Below are 12,676 nucleotides of genomic sequence, written 5' to 3' on the forward strand. Positions count from 1 at the left end.
GTAGCCCACCATCCGCCGGCCGCCCAACAGCCCACCAGCTTCCGACCGGCCAAGACCCTGTGCGCGACAAAAGTGCAAAAGACCACCACCCCAACCAGCTGCCAGCGGCGCCAGTCACCAGCAACGAGCCGCCCAACAGCGCCACTGCCCCTCAGAGGTTCGCCACCGGCCGTCCACCAACCCGTCAAGGGTCGGCCAACACCCAGCCAGCACGCATAGAGCCGGAGCAAGGAAGAGAAAAGAAACAGAACCAAAAAATAGATTTTTACCGTTGTTCACCGTCGCCGAGAGCTTCACCGTCGCAGTTGTAGTCGCCGGAGGGATCGGATCGACGTCGCCGGGTCGCTGGAAGCAGAGATTCACCGGAGGAAGAGGAGAAAATCGTGGAGAAGAGGGGAAATCGCGGAGAAGGAGAGAAAGAAAGGGCTCGGGTCGGGGATAAATTAGGGCTTTGGCGATGAATACCGTTTTGTCGCCAAATTCGTTGCCAAATTGGCGACGAATTGGTTGATTCGAACCGCCAATTTAGCGACGAATTCATGATTCGTCACCAATTTGGCGACGAATCATGAGTTGCTCGCCAAATCAACAGCCGAAAGTGGGTCCGGGTATTTAAGTTACGGTGGAATCGCCAAATTTAGCAATGAATCTGTGATTTCGTCGCAAAATTTATGACGAATAGTTAAATTCATCACAATTTTGCGATGAATTTGGCGACAAATATAGGTCCTCGCAATTTTAGCAATAAAAATGATTTTGTCGCAAATTTCGTTATAAATTGGCAACAAATTCTCTTTTCGTCGTAAAATTTATCCAAATTAGCGACGAATATTTTTCGACACAAAATTTCGTTGCTAAACGGCTGTATTTTTGTAGTGAAGATTGACTAGGTTGACTAAGCTTGAGTTGGCAAAGTTTAATTTCAATGTTTGATTAATATGTTACTTAGTTGAGTGAGACGTCAAGTAGGTTAAGTTTGATCGAATACTTAACAATTGATCAATATGTTTGTTGACTAGATTCAAAAGTTAAAGTTAAGGTTTACAAGATACTTGATAGTGGAGAAGTTCAAGTGGATCATAGTTGATCGGACACTTGACGGTTTGAATTCCAACAAGGAGTTAGCAAGGCCGAAGTCCAAATGGGTCGAGGTTAATAGGATACTTGGCAATGAAGAAAGTCCTAATAGGTCATGCAAGACCAAATGTTAGACATGAGAAAGTGAAGTCCTAACAAGTCAAGGTTAACTGAATGTTAGGCATGAGATAGGAAGTCTTTACAAGTTAAGATTGATCAGATGTTAGGCAACATTGAAGTCTCGACAGGTTAAGAGATACAAGGCAATGAGAAGGAGTCTTGAGAAAGGTCAAGGTTAACTGAATGCTAGGCTAAGAAAGTCTCGATAATTCAAAGTTGACCAAATGTTATAGGCAATGGAAAGTCTCGGTATATTAAGGTTGATCGGATGCTGACAAAGAAGATCTTGGTATGTTAAGGTCAATCTGATACTAGGTAAGGATGAGGCTCTAGTAAGTCAGGGTTAGTCAGTATTAATCGTATAAAGAAGTTTTGAAGACTTTAAGATTTCTACTATAGTGTTTAGGGTTTCTACTATAATATTTAGAGTGCGTTTGGTTCAAGCTATTATACATAACCTTGATTATGTGATTATATTTTTAATAAAATAATTTATTAAAATAATTATTTTAATAAAATAATTTATTAAATTATTAAATATAATTTATTAAATTTTTAAATTTAAAATAAATTTATATATGTATTAGTAAAATAATTATTTTAATAAAATAATTTATTAAATTAATAAATATAATCGGTTAATTTTATTTTAATAAAATAATTCATTAAAATAATAGATATAATTTATTAATTTTATTTTTTAAAATTTAAAATAAATTTATATATAATTTATTAAAATAATTATTTAAATAAATATAATTCATTAATTTTATTTTTTATAATTTAAAATAAATTATCTCTTTTACATTTATAAGTATTTAAATTAAAATTTATTAAATTAATAACTCGATTTTAATTAGGTCTTGTGGTATATTTCAATTAACTCAGTTTTAAAATCTGAGGGTAATCATGAAAAAAATTTTCATTAACCTCCAGAATCATAGAAAATCTTAGGCTGTCAAGCTAATCATATTCTCATGTTATAACTCATTTTTTGATGTGGTGATGATGCTAGATTACTTAGGAATCAATCATAACCTGAACTAAATAAGGTTATCATTGATAACCATAGATAGATAACCAAGGTTATCAATGATAACCCCCAATCAAACACCCCCTTAGAGTTTTTGCCACAGTTATTATTGATTGATGAACAGTAAATCGATTGTTATTGTAGCAAATAAAAAGTTAGAAAATCAGTTGATTAACTTGATTGATGTTGATTAATTGAATTGGGTAGTCGACTATTGGCACTGTTATAGTGAACAAAAAGTTAAAAAATTATTGATCAATCAAGTTGACTATTGGCACTACTATAACAAACAAAAAATTTCTAAATTAGCTGCGACACTCAACTATTTGAGCATCAATCGATTGATAAATAATAATAATTGATTGTTCATGGTCAAACCAGAGTTGATAAGAGTCGTTTTACAAGTGCAATGGTTTATTTCAGTGGAGCAAATGACTAATGATGATGAACAGTTGACTGATAGGTACAAATTAGCCCCGATTTGAAGGCTATAAAAGAATGATTTTGAAAAGGTTTTCACATATAGAGGTTTTGGAGGATAGTGTTGTTACATTTTAAGACCTCATGAGGCCTTTTAAAGCAATTACAAAGAGACCAAAGTAAGAGATTTATATAAATTATTATTTACTGTCTATTGTATTTTCTCTATTATATTTGGTTGTATTTTCTTGTATAACAATAAGTGTTGTAAGAGGTTTCTCCGCCTCCAAAAATATCTGACAAAGAGAGAGCTAGTGGATTATTTGCTAGGATGCATGGAATAAGAATTGGGAGTTCCAAATCACATTAAATCAGTGTTTGTTTCTACTCTTTATTCTAAATTATGTATTTCTTTCTACTACATATTAAGCAATTATAGATGAGCACATGAGAACGATTGAAGTGAAGTGAATCACTATTCAAACCCCCCCCCCCCCCCCCCCCCCAACCTCTAGTGATGCCAATGGTCCCAACATGATGAGCCCTAAGCTATGAGTTCAAGATTCGAGGGGATTTATAGGGGTTTACATATGATCAATCGACTGCTATGTGATAGCAACCCTATAAAGAAGGTTTCATAGAGGATGTTGAGAATCTATTATTGGTCGATTCTTGGAGGGTGTTGTGGGTGAGTGTTGTTGCATTCTAAATCTTCAAGAAACAATCCAAATCAATAAGAAAGCGAACAAAGCGAGGTTCACTTGTATTGTATTTATTTGCATTTGTATCTTTTGTATTCTTATTATATTGCTTGTATGAACAAAGATTGTAAGAGGTTTATCTACCATCAAAAGGCATCCAAGAAAGAGAAAGTATAGTGGTATCACCACTAAAATGCTAGGCCATGGAGTAAGAACCAGGGGTTTTAAACAACGTAAAAATTAGTTTATTGTGCCTGTGTTACTTATGTTGTTTTGTTTATGTTTCCTCTATATTTTAATACTTTGTATATGAGCACAACAAACAGCAAATCAAAAATTATTATTCACCCCCTCTAGCAATATTAATGATATCCAACAAATGGTATTAAAGCAAAGTTTGTTCTTAATGGAACTGACTGCCAAAAAAGCTTGACACTAGAGAAGAAAAAGAGTTGAGAATATGAGTCCTCTGATAGCCAACAAGTGGTATTAGAACAAAGTTGCTCTTCATTGGACTGACTGACGAAAGAGCACAGAGCTTGAGGAAGAACAAAGAGTCTAGATTTTGAGTCCTCTGATACCTAACAAGTGGGTATCGCCGAGAGAGTCAAATGAAGTTTGGAGATGACTTTGGATATGACATTCGTCTTCTATCACCCTATAAATTAGGGGCATTTGCTTAGTGGAAGGCAAGAATTGAGATGTTCTTTCAAATGGATATAAAGAAGTGGTTTGCTCTAATGGAGGAATTTGAAGTTCCAAAATATAAAAGAAGAAAACATCTCAAAAAGAGTAAATGGACTAAAGAGCAAGTCATGAGATCCAAGGCACATGATAAGGTAATCAAAATTTTAATTAATTTGGTGTCTAATGATATTTTATGCAAATTAAGTGAGTACAAGGATGCAAGTGACCTATGAAGCAAGTTGGCCAACCTCCATGAAGACCCATCACCAGCAAAATAAGGATGAATCTAAGAAGGGAGGGTCATTAGTTCAAGAACAAGAGTACTAGGAGGTTGAGAGGTGCTCAACATCCAAGATGGAAGATGAAGAGGCAAGGTTTAAGAACCTCAAGGTCATTGACACCAGAATAAGAGAAACCCTTGACATTCAAAGCTGATAAGGAACATAGTTTCACCTCTATGAGCATAAAGAGTCCAACTCAAGAAGGTATAACAATTTCAATCAATAATAATAAAGATCGCATCATATGCTCAAGTGTTCAAAATTAACAAAATGGAAGGCTCAAGTGACAATAAAACACCAAAGGAAGTCAAACTCTTGGTACAAAAGGGCAAGGAGCACATAATGTGCTTCTTATGTAACAAATGAGGATACTACTAGAACCAATGTCCAAGAGAGATAAACTCAAATAAGGACAAGGGAGGAAGCTCAAGCTTAGAGAGAGCTTTTAAGGAAAAATTTAAAGGTATCATTTTTGAATAAAGTTCCGTCATATCATGATAAGAAGTATGCAAAAATTAAATACTATGATTTATGTGCTTATTATCATGAGGATAGAAAATATGATAAATCTAAGGATAATTTTAGATTATATTGTGATAAACCTACCTAAGGACAAGAAGATAGAGAGTGATTAAACAAGAACCCTAAGAAGGGAAGACATATGCCTAGAAAGAATAATGTTCAAGCTAGATATAAAAATCAAGAATTGAGGATTTAGAGATGGAAAATCAAGTTTTGAGGTCAAGACTTAATAAATTGGAGAAACCCCTTAGAAAAATGGCAAATGAGATTAGTGGATTAAAGAAACAAAATCTAGGATTAGGTAAGCAAGAACTATCAAAGGATAAAAAGGATTTGGAATACAAACCAAAGTCTAAGGATAATGTATCTTCATACCATAGAATTCCATTTCCATATAACTATGGAACCAATCTTAGATCAAAGAGTGAAGCTAAGGTTACAAGAGAGGTCATCCCTAGTGTTAACATTAATGAGACCAACATAACTAAGGCTTTTAAGAAGCCTAAAAGAGTCATGAGGAATGTATCTGGGAGGTTATCCCTAGTGAGTATTTAATACACCTAAGAAGTTTTAATAGGTATTAAATTTCTAAGATGGTAATCCCTTCACACTAAATGAGTTTATGATGTATCAACTTAGATTGAAAGAATAGTTAACTTGACCATGGTAAAGTGTCACTTTAGAGTATTTTCGAGGTATGAAATTTATCTTGAAGAAGAATATTCAAGATTCTTATTCTAGAAGATTTTAGAGTGTGTCAATATAAAAATGAGTTTTTAAATCTATCAAAAATTGACATGGAAAGATAGATTTTAAAAGTGTATCAACTTTGGGATTTTTGGTACATTCAAGGGAGTTAGTCTGCTTTTATCAAATTTTTATTTGGCATAATATTATATAACACATAGATAGGAGATTAGGTATTCTTGCTATTTTATTTATTCTTGTTTATACCTACAATGTTTTATGTGTCATGAAAATTATCATGTCATCTCATACATGCTTACTTGTGCTCATGATTTTCATGCTATTCAGATTTTAAATTTTTACCACAATAGTACTTTTTGTTTTAAAGCTTGTCATGATACCTAGTAATTGATACATATCATGTCATGTACTTCATACAAGCATCATTCAAAGCATGCTAAATTTCTTTTGAAAGTTATGCATTTGATGTATGTTGTGTTTATTTACATGCAATGATTTAATTACTTAAAATTAAGGGCAAATGGCATTGTTTGACCTTCTAGGTAAGATGGTGAAATTAAGAATGCTTAGATAGATATGTATGATTCTATAATCTAGGAAGAACAACCTCACATCTCACAAGAACTATAATATAATTTATGTATGTATTGAGATACATTAGACACAAAGATAGGATGATGGACTATGCTCAAGGTGCTAACATGAATAAGTTAAGCATCATCAAATCACATGAATTTTGTATGAGTCAATCATGGAGAAAGATAATGTATGAGTCATGTACACTCGACCCATAGATCATGATTAAAAATTATTTTTAATATTTTTATAATTATTTTTATAAAATTTTGGTAAACTCTATTTGTTAATAAAAATTATCATTGATAATGTTAATACAAAGATAGGGTGACATTAAAGATTTCAATAGCTTTTAACTTTTTATTATTCTTTAAAAATAATGAATATTTTTTAGAAAACTATTTTTTGATAATATTTGACATAAGTAATATCTGTATAATTTTTTATAATTTTTTAAAATATTATAGAATTAATTATGTACTTTTGAATCTCAAATGCAAATATTTGATATAAAAAATACCAATCGATTACCATAGTTACATTAAATTGATGATGATGTTAGTCGATTGTTATTATGGGTGGTTAGGAGTGTAGACCGACAGAACAAGAGGGCGGCTGGACCTTCGACCCGAGTCCCTCGTCAGCCCATATCTACCGACTCCAAGGCTGGTCCGAGTCAACCCTCGACTCGCAATCCCTTCCCTTGGGACCGAGCTGAGCCCTTATTTGAGTCGCCCACCGAGTCAAATCCTTGCTCGAGTTGAACCCTTGCTCGAGCCGAATCCTTGCTCGATCCAAATCCTTACTTGAGCCGAATCTTCCTCGAGTCAAATCCTCCCACGGAATCGGTTCCCCACGAAGCCGACTCCTCGGTACCCCATGCATAGCTCCAAGCCGAATCTTCCAGGCAACGTGGCTACCTCACCCTCATTCGGATTTGGCTAAGGTTCATGCAAAATGGTCATCATGGTGTCCGACTTCGCCAATTCCCATCATTTCTTTTGACAAGTCTCCTACTCTGTAATTATGATCGCCGCTCTGACACCCACGTGCGATGTGATCCTACAAATGTATGTCAGCGATGGGACTTATAATCTAATCATTTCATATTTTCTAACAAGGTAATAACTAACGAGGGACACATTCCTTAATTAAGACATGACATCACACCCCTCCCATGTATATATGCGGCCACTCCCCTCTGCCCCTCAGGTACGCACACGCGAGACACTGACTCATCTTCCTCTTTTCGCTTCTTCTTCTTCCGCTGATTTGGCCGGATCGCTGACTTAAGCTTCGGAGTGGTCACGCCAGGGCACCCCTGACCTTCCCTCTCACGCTTGCTTTGCTTGCAGGACCCCAGCAATTCAACCCTCTCAGTCTCGTTCCATCGTGGTGAGGAGACTCGGTTGGTATACTTCCCAGAGTTATTCTCAACCGGAACATAATTTGGCACCGTCTGTGGGAACATTAGAATCCGGATTTGAGACATGCCAATGGATGATCCTCATCGACCTCCCCTCATCACCATAACATAAGAAGATTTCTGATCGGGCGGTAGCCGCTGCCGTTCTAGCTGTTTCCCGGGGCCAGCAAGCTGCTCCGACTCCTCCTTCAAGAATTCTGACTCGATCTGCTGAAGTTCCTCAGGTCCCCGCTCGGTGACAACAAGCACCCGTAGAAGCTCAGCAAGCCCCTTCCATGAGACCTCTCCAAGACGTCGAATACTATAGAGCCTCCATGGAGTCGACAGCCGAACAGACTCCTCTCCGGGATCCAGCCAGGGCTAAAGGTCCCTGGTCTGGAGAAGGAAGTGGATTAGAGGGCTCGCCTTCACTAGAAAAATATTAGAAGAAGAACTACTGCGACACTTCAGGGCTCCTCAGTTCCCCGACTACACTGGCACCATACCCCCAGAAGACCACATTGGAAGGTTCGAGAACGCGGCCTTACTGCATCAGTATACAGACAACATCAAATGCTGAGTCTTTCTGACAACATTAGCCGGATCCGCCCTACGATGGTTTAACCGACTCCCCCTTCCTCCATCTGCTCCTTCGCCGAGTTCAAAGGCTCCTTCCTGAGGCATTTTGCGACCATCAAGACGTACCGCAAAACTTCAATGGACCTCTTCTCTATTAGACAGAAGTCTCATAAATCCCTGAAGGAGTATGTGCGCCGGTTCAACCAGGTGGCACAGGAGATATCTTCGGCCGCCTCTGAAGTCTTTGTAAGCGCCTTCTTCCAAGGACGAGTAGAGGGAGATTTCTTTAGATCCCTGATCAAGAAGCCTCCGGAGAACTTTGGCATCTTGTTGAGCCGGGCGGTCAAGTACATCCACGTTGAAGAGGCTCAATTGACTCGGCGCAAGGACGTCGACTCCCACCAGCATAGTGGGCCTGTCCTCAACCCCCCACCAACCAGCCGTGTCGAATAAAAGCCCCTGCCACAACCTCTCCGGAGGCCCGAGCTGGAAGCTACCGCAGCACCTAAGGCCAGCCATCACACCATTCAGACGGTGGAGGTTCAAGCTACTCGACCGACTGGAGCTCCGCGTTGGTTGCCCCACTTCTGCGCTTACCACTAGTCTTGGAGTCATGATACATGGGATTGCCAACAGTACGCCCGAGAGCTCCGGCTAGTTGCAAAATAGCGTGCCCGAAAACCAACAGCCGGGCCGAGTCATCAAAGACCCTCGGCAGGACAACCAATCTGGGAGTCACCGCCTCGCTCCCCAAGGCATGCTCACAAGTGAGGCCGATCTCCGAGGCGATCCCTCCCTCCCGCTCGGATAGAAGACACTCGAGGACATCGAGCCATCAACCCCAAAGATATACAAGAAGACAATCATGATAATGATCCCTAAGGCAACATCCACATGATCACGGGGGGAGAAACAGACGGAGACTCTCACCGAGCCCAGAAGGCTCACAGCCAACAACTTGAAGTATATGGAGTCAGCAAGGGTAAGTGGGAAGAAGGTCCAACCATGGGGTTCAAACCTCAGGATCTGAAAGGAGTTGAAGTCCCTCATGATGATGCTTTGGTCATCCAAGCCACCATCGCCAACTACAATGTGGCCCGAGTCTTCGTAGACACGGACAGCTCCGTCATCATCATTTTTAAGAAGGCTTTTGACCATATGCAGATTGACTCAACTAACTTGCTGCCTATGGCCACATCCTTGTTCGGATTCATCAAAAATGAGGTACAACCACTCGGCCAGATTAGCCTTGCCATATCCCTCGATGAAGAACCACTGAGGAGGACTCGACGCACCTCCTTCATCATAGTGGGCGAAGCTTGAGGGGATCAATTGAGTTCTTGACGATGCTACGTAGACATGGTCCGAACCGAGTCAAGGAAACAGAGGAAAGTGCAAGGTGCCGAAATCTACTCAGTTTAGGAAGCCCCTCCTTCTTTAAAATTTGAAGACAATGAGCCTCTGCAAGTTTGTCCAAACCGAGCCAAGACGATTGTCCAGGTGGCCGCCGATTTGCCTCCCGAACTGAAGCAAGAGCTCGGCTCTTGCCTTCTTCGAAATCAAGATGTGTTCGCATAGACAACCAACAATCTTACTGGCGTTTCTTATTCCGTCGCCATCCACCAATTCAACAGTCTGCCTGGCGCCCGACCGATCAAGCAAAAGAGGTGGCACTTCGGTCCCGAGCAGAACAAGATCATCCGAGATGAGGTGCAGAAGCTCTTGAAAGCAGGACACATCAAGGAAGTGCACTTCCCGACTTGGCTTTCCAATGTGGTGCTCGTGCCAAAACCTGGCAACAAATGGTGAGTCTGTGTGGACTTCCGAGACCTCAATAAGGCCTGTCCAAAGGACTGTTATCCTCAGTCGTGGATCGACCAGTTGGTGGACTCGATCGGTGGCTGTGAATACATTTGTATGTTAAATGCTTATTAGGGATAGCATCAAATCCTTCTTGCTGTAGATGACCAAGACAAGGTCAATTTTATAACGGTCGATGATATTTTTTGCTATACTGTTATGCCGTTTGGACTGAAAAATACAGGCGCTACCTATCAATGATTGATGGACCGAGTCTTCCATCAACAACAAGGCCAAAACATCGAAGTATACGTCGACGACATATTGGTGAAGACAACTCGGGGCGGGTCTCTTATAGCCGACATTGACGAGACCTGCAATACTTTACGTCAATACGGACTCAAGTTGAATCCGATTAAGTGCCTCTTCGACGTCCGAGTCGGTCGGTTCCTCAGATACATAGTGACCGAGAAGGGAATTGAGGCTAACCCAGAGAAGATACAAGCTTTGGCGCAGATGGCTCCTCCTCGGAACCTTTGGGAAGCCCAACTGCTAGTCGGACAACAAATGACGAGTCTGCGTGGACTTCCGAGACCTCAACAAGGCCTGCTCAAAGGACTGCTATCCGCTGCCGTGGATCGACCAGTTGGTGGACTCAACTGGCAGGTGCGAATATATATGTATGTTAGATGCTTATCAAGGCTATCATCAAATCTCACTCGATGTAAATGATCAAGACAAGGTTAGCTTTATAACAGCTGACGACACCTTTTGTTACACTGTTATGCCATTCGGACTAAAGAATGCAGGAGCTACCTATCAACGCTTGATGGATTGAGTATTCCAGCATCAACAAGGCCGAAACATCGAAGTATACGTCGATGACATTTTGGTGAAGACAACACGGGGAGGAACTCTTATAGCCGACATCGACGAGACCTGCAATACTTTGCGCCGATACGGACTCAAGCTGAATCCGGCTAAGTGCCTCTTCGGCGTCCGAGTTGGTCGGTTCCTCGGATATATAGTGACCGAGAGGGGAATCGAGGCTAACCCAGAGAAGATACAAGCTTTGGCGCAGATGGCTCCTCCTCGAAACCTCTGGGAAGCCCAACGGCTAGTCGGGCGCATCACAACTTTGTCCCGATTCATCTCTCATTCGGCAGAACGCAGTTTGCCTTTCTTCAAGATTCTGAGGAAGGCTCAGCGGTTCGAATGGAACTGTCGAATGTGACAAGGCCTTTGAAGAACTCAAAGCTTATTTGACTCAGCTGCCCCGACTGGCGAAACCGCTTCCGGATGAACCACTCTGGATGTATCTCTCGGCTACTGACTCGGCTGTCAGCTCGGTCTTGGTGAAGAATGAAGGACAAAGTCAACATCCCATCTACTTCTTCAGTCATTTGTTGAAAGACGCCGAGACCCGATACACTAGCTTGGAGAAGTTGGCATGGATCTTGGTCCTGTCGGCTCGGCGACTCCGACCCTATTTCCTATCCCATCCGGTCACTGTGTTAACCAACAGCAACCTGGGACGAGTGCTCACTCAGCCCGAGGCATCCGGACGACTCATCAAATGGACAGTGGAGCTCGACGAGTACGACATTCAATATCAACCTCGCACGACCATCAAGGCTCAAGCACTAGCTGACTTCCTCGCTGAAGTGCCCAGAGATGAACCAGAGGAAGAGTGGAAAGTATATGTGGATGAATCCTCCACTAAGCAGGGAAGCGGAGTCGGGGTCCTCTTGGTACTCTCCCCAAAGGGAGAAGAGATTCGGCTTTCCATGCGGCTAAGCTTTCAAAGCCTCAAACAATGAAGCCGAATATGAAGCCGCTCTCGCTGGTCTTCAAGTAGCCAAACGGATGGGAGCGACTCGGGTACAACTTCTATTCCGACTCTCAGCTGGTGTCCCAGCAAGTAGAAGGAAATTACGAAATCAAGAATGATCGACTCTGTAAATATGCCGAAGCCTTCATAAAGTTGAAAGCGAATTCAAGGAAGTCTGTCTCCAAAAGATTCCCCGAGCCGAGAACTGCAAAGCTGACGAGCTAGCCCGAATGGCTAGCTCTGTTAGCCGAGTGGGCGGAGGAAGAGCCAATCACACAAGTGGCCTTGATAGTGCAAATAGACCAACCTTTCTGGCTCAACCGAGCCGAACGACTGGAGGACTCCAATGCTCGCCTTCCTCTGGAAAGGTGAGACACCTACAGATCCGGATCAAGCCTCGCCTCCTCAAGAGAAGGGCTTCCCGGTTCACCATGATCGGAGATCAGCTGTACCGGCGAGCCTTCTCGTGACCGCTGCTTAAATGTCTCGGCCCCGAGGATGCAGAGTACGTGATGAAGGAAGCTCATCAAGGCTGCTGCGGAAAACCATCTTGGAGGTCGAGCCTTGGCTCGAAAGGTCCTATTGGCCGGATACTTTTGGCCGACTCTTCAAGCGGATTCGGCTAAGCTCGTGTCGACTTGCATCCACTGCCAGAAATATCAGCCCTTCACCAAGCACCCGACAGAACAGCTGAAGGCAGCCACAATCTCATGTCCCTTCGATCAGTGGGGAATGGATATAGTCGGACCCTTCCCGACTGGGCCACAACAAAAGAAGTTCTTGCTGGTCGCCGTGGACTACTTTTCCAAATGGGTGGAAGCCGAGAGCCTTAGCTCGGATCACAGAAGATGTGGTGCTCAAGTTCCTGTGGAAGAATATTGTGTGCAGATACGACATCCCGCACCGACTCGTCTCGGACAATGGGCGACAATTCCA

The 12,676-nt window shown here is 41.6% G+C and overlaps 1 pseudogene; it reads left to right on the plus strand.

Annotated features, from left to right (window-relative positions):
• The first annotated feature begins 11,222 nt into the window (after positions 1 to 11,222).
• On the plus strand, positions 11,223 to 11,965 carry LOC141835630 (uncharacterized; annotated as a pseudogene).
• The last annotated feature ends 711 nt before the right edge of the window (positions 11,966 to 12,676 follow it).

This window comes from Curcuma longa, chromosome 10 (assembly GCF_044706935.1).
Source record: "Curcuma longa cultivar G26 ecotype Majalengka, Jawa Barat chromosome 10, ITB_CL_G26_1.1, whole genome shotgun sequence".
Classification (NCBI taxonomy): Eukaryota; Viridiplantae; Streptophyta; class Magnoliopsida; order Zingiberales; family Zingiberaceae; genus Curcuma; species Curcuma longa.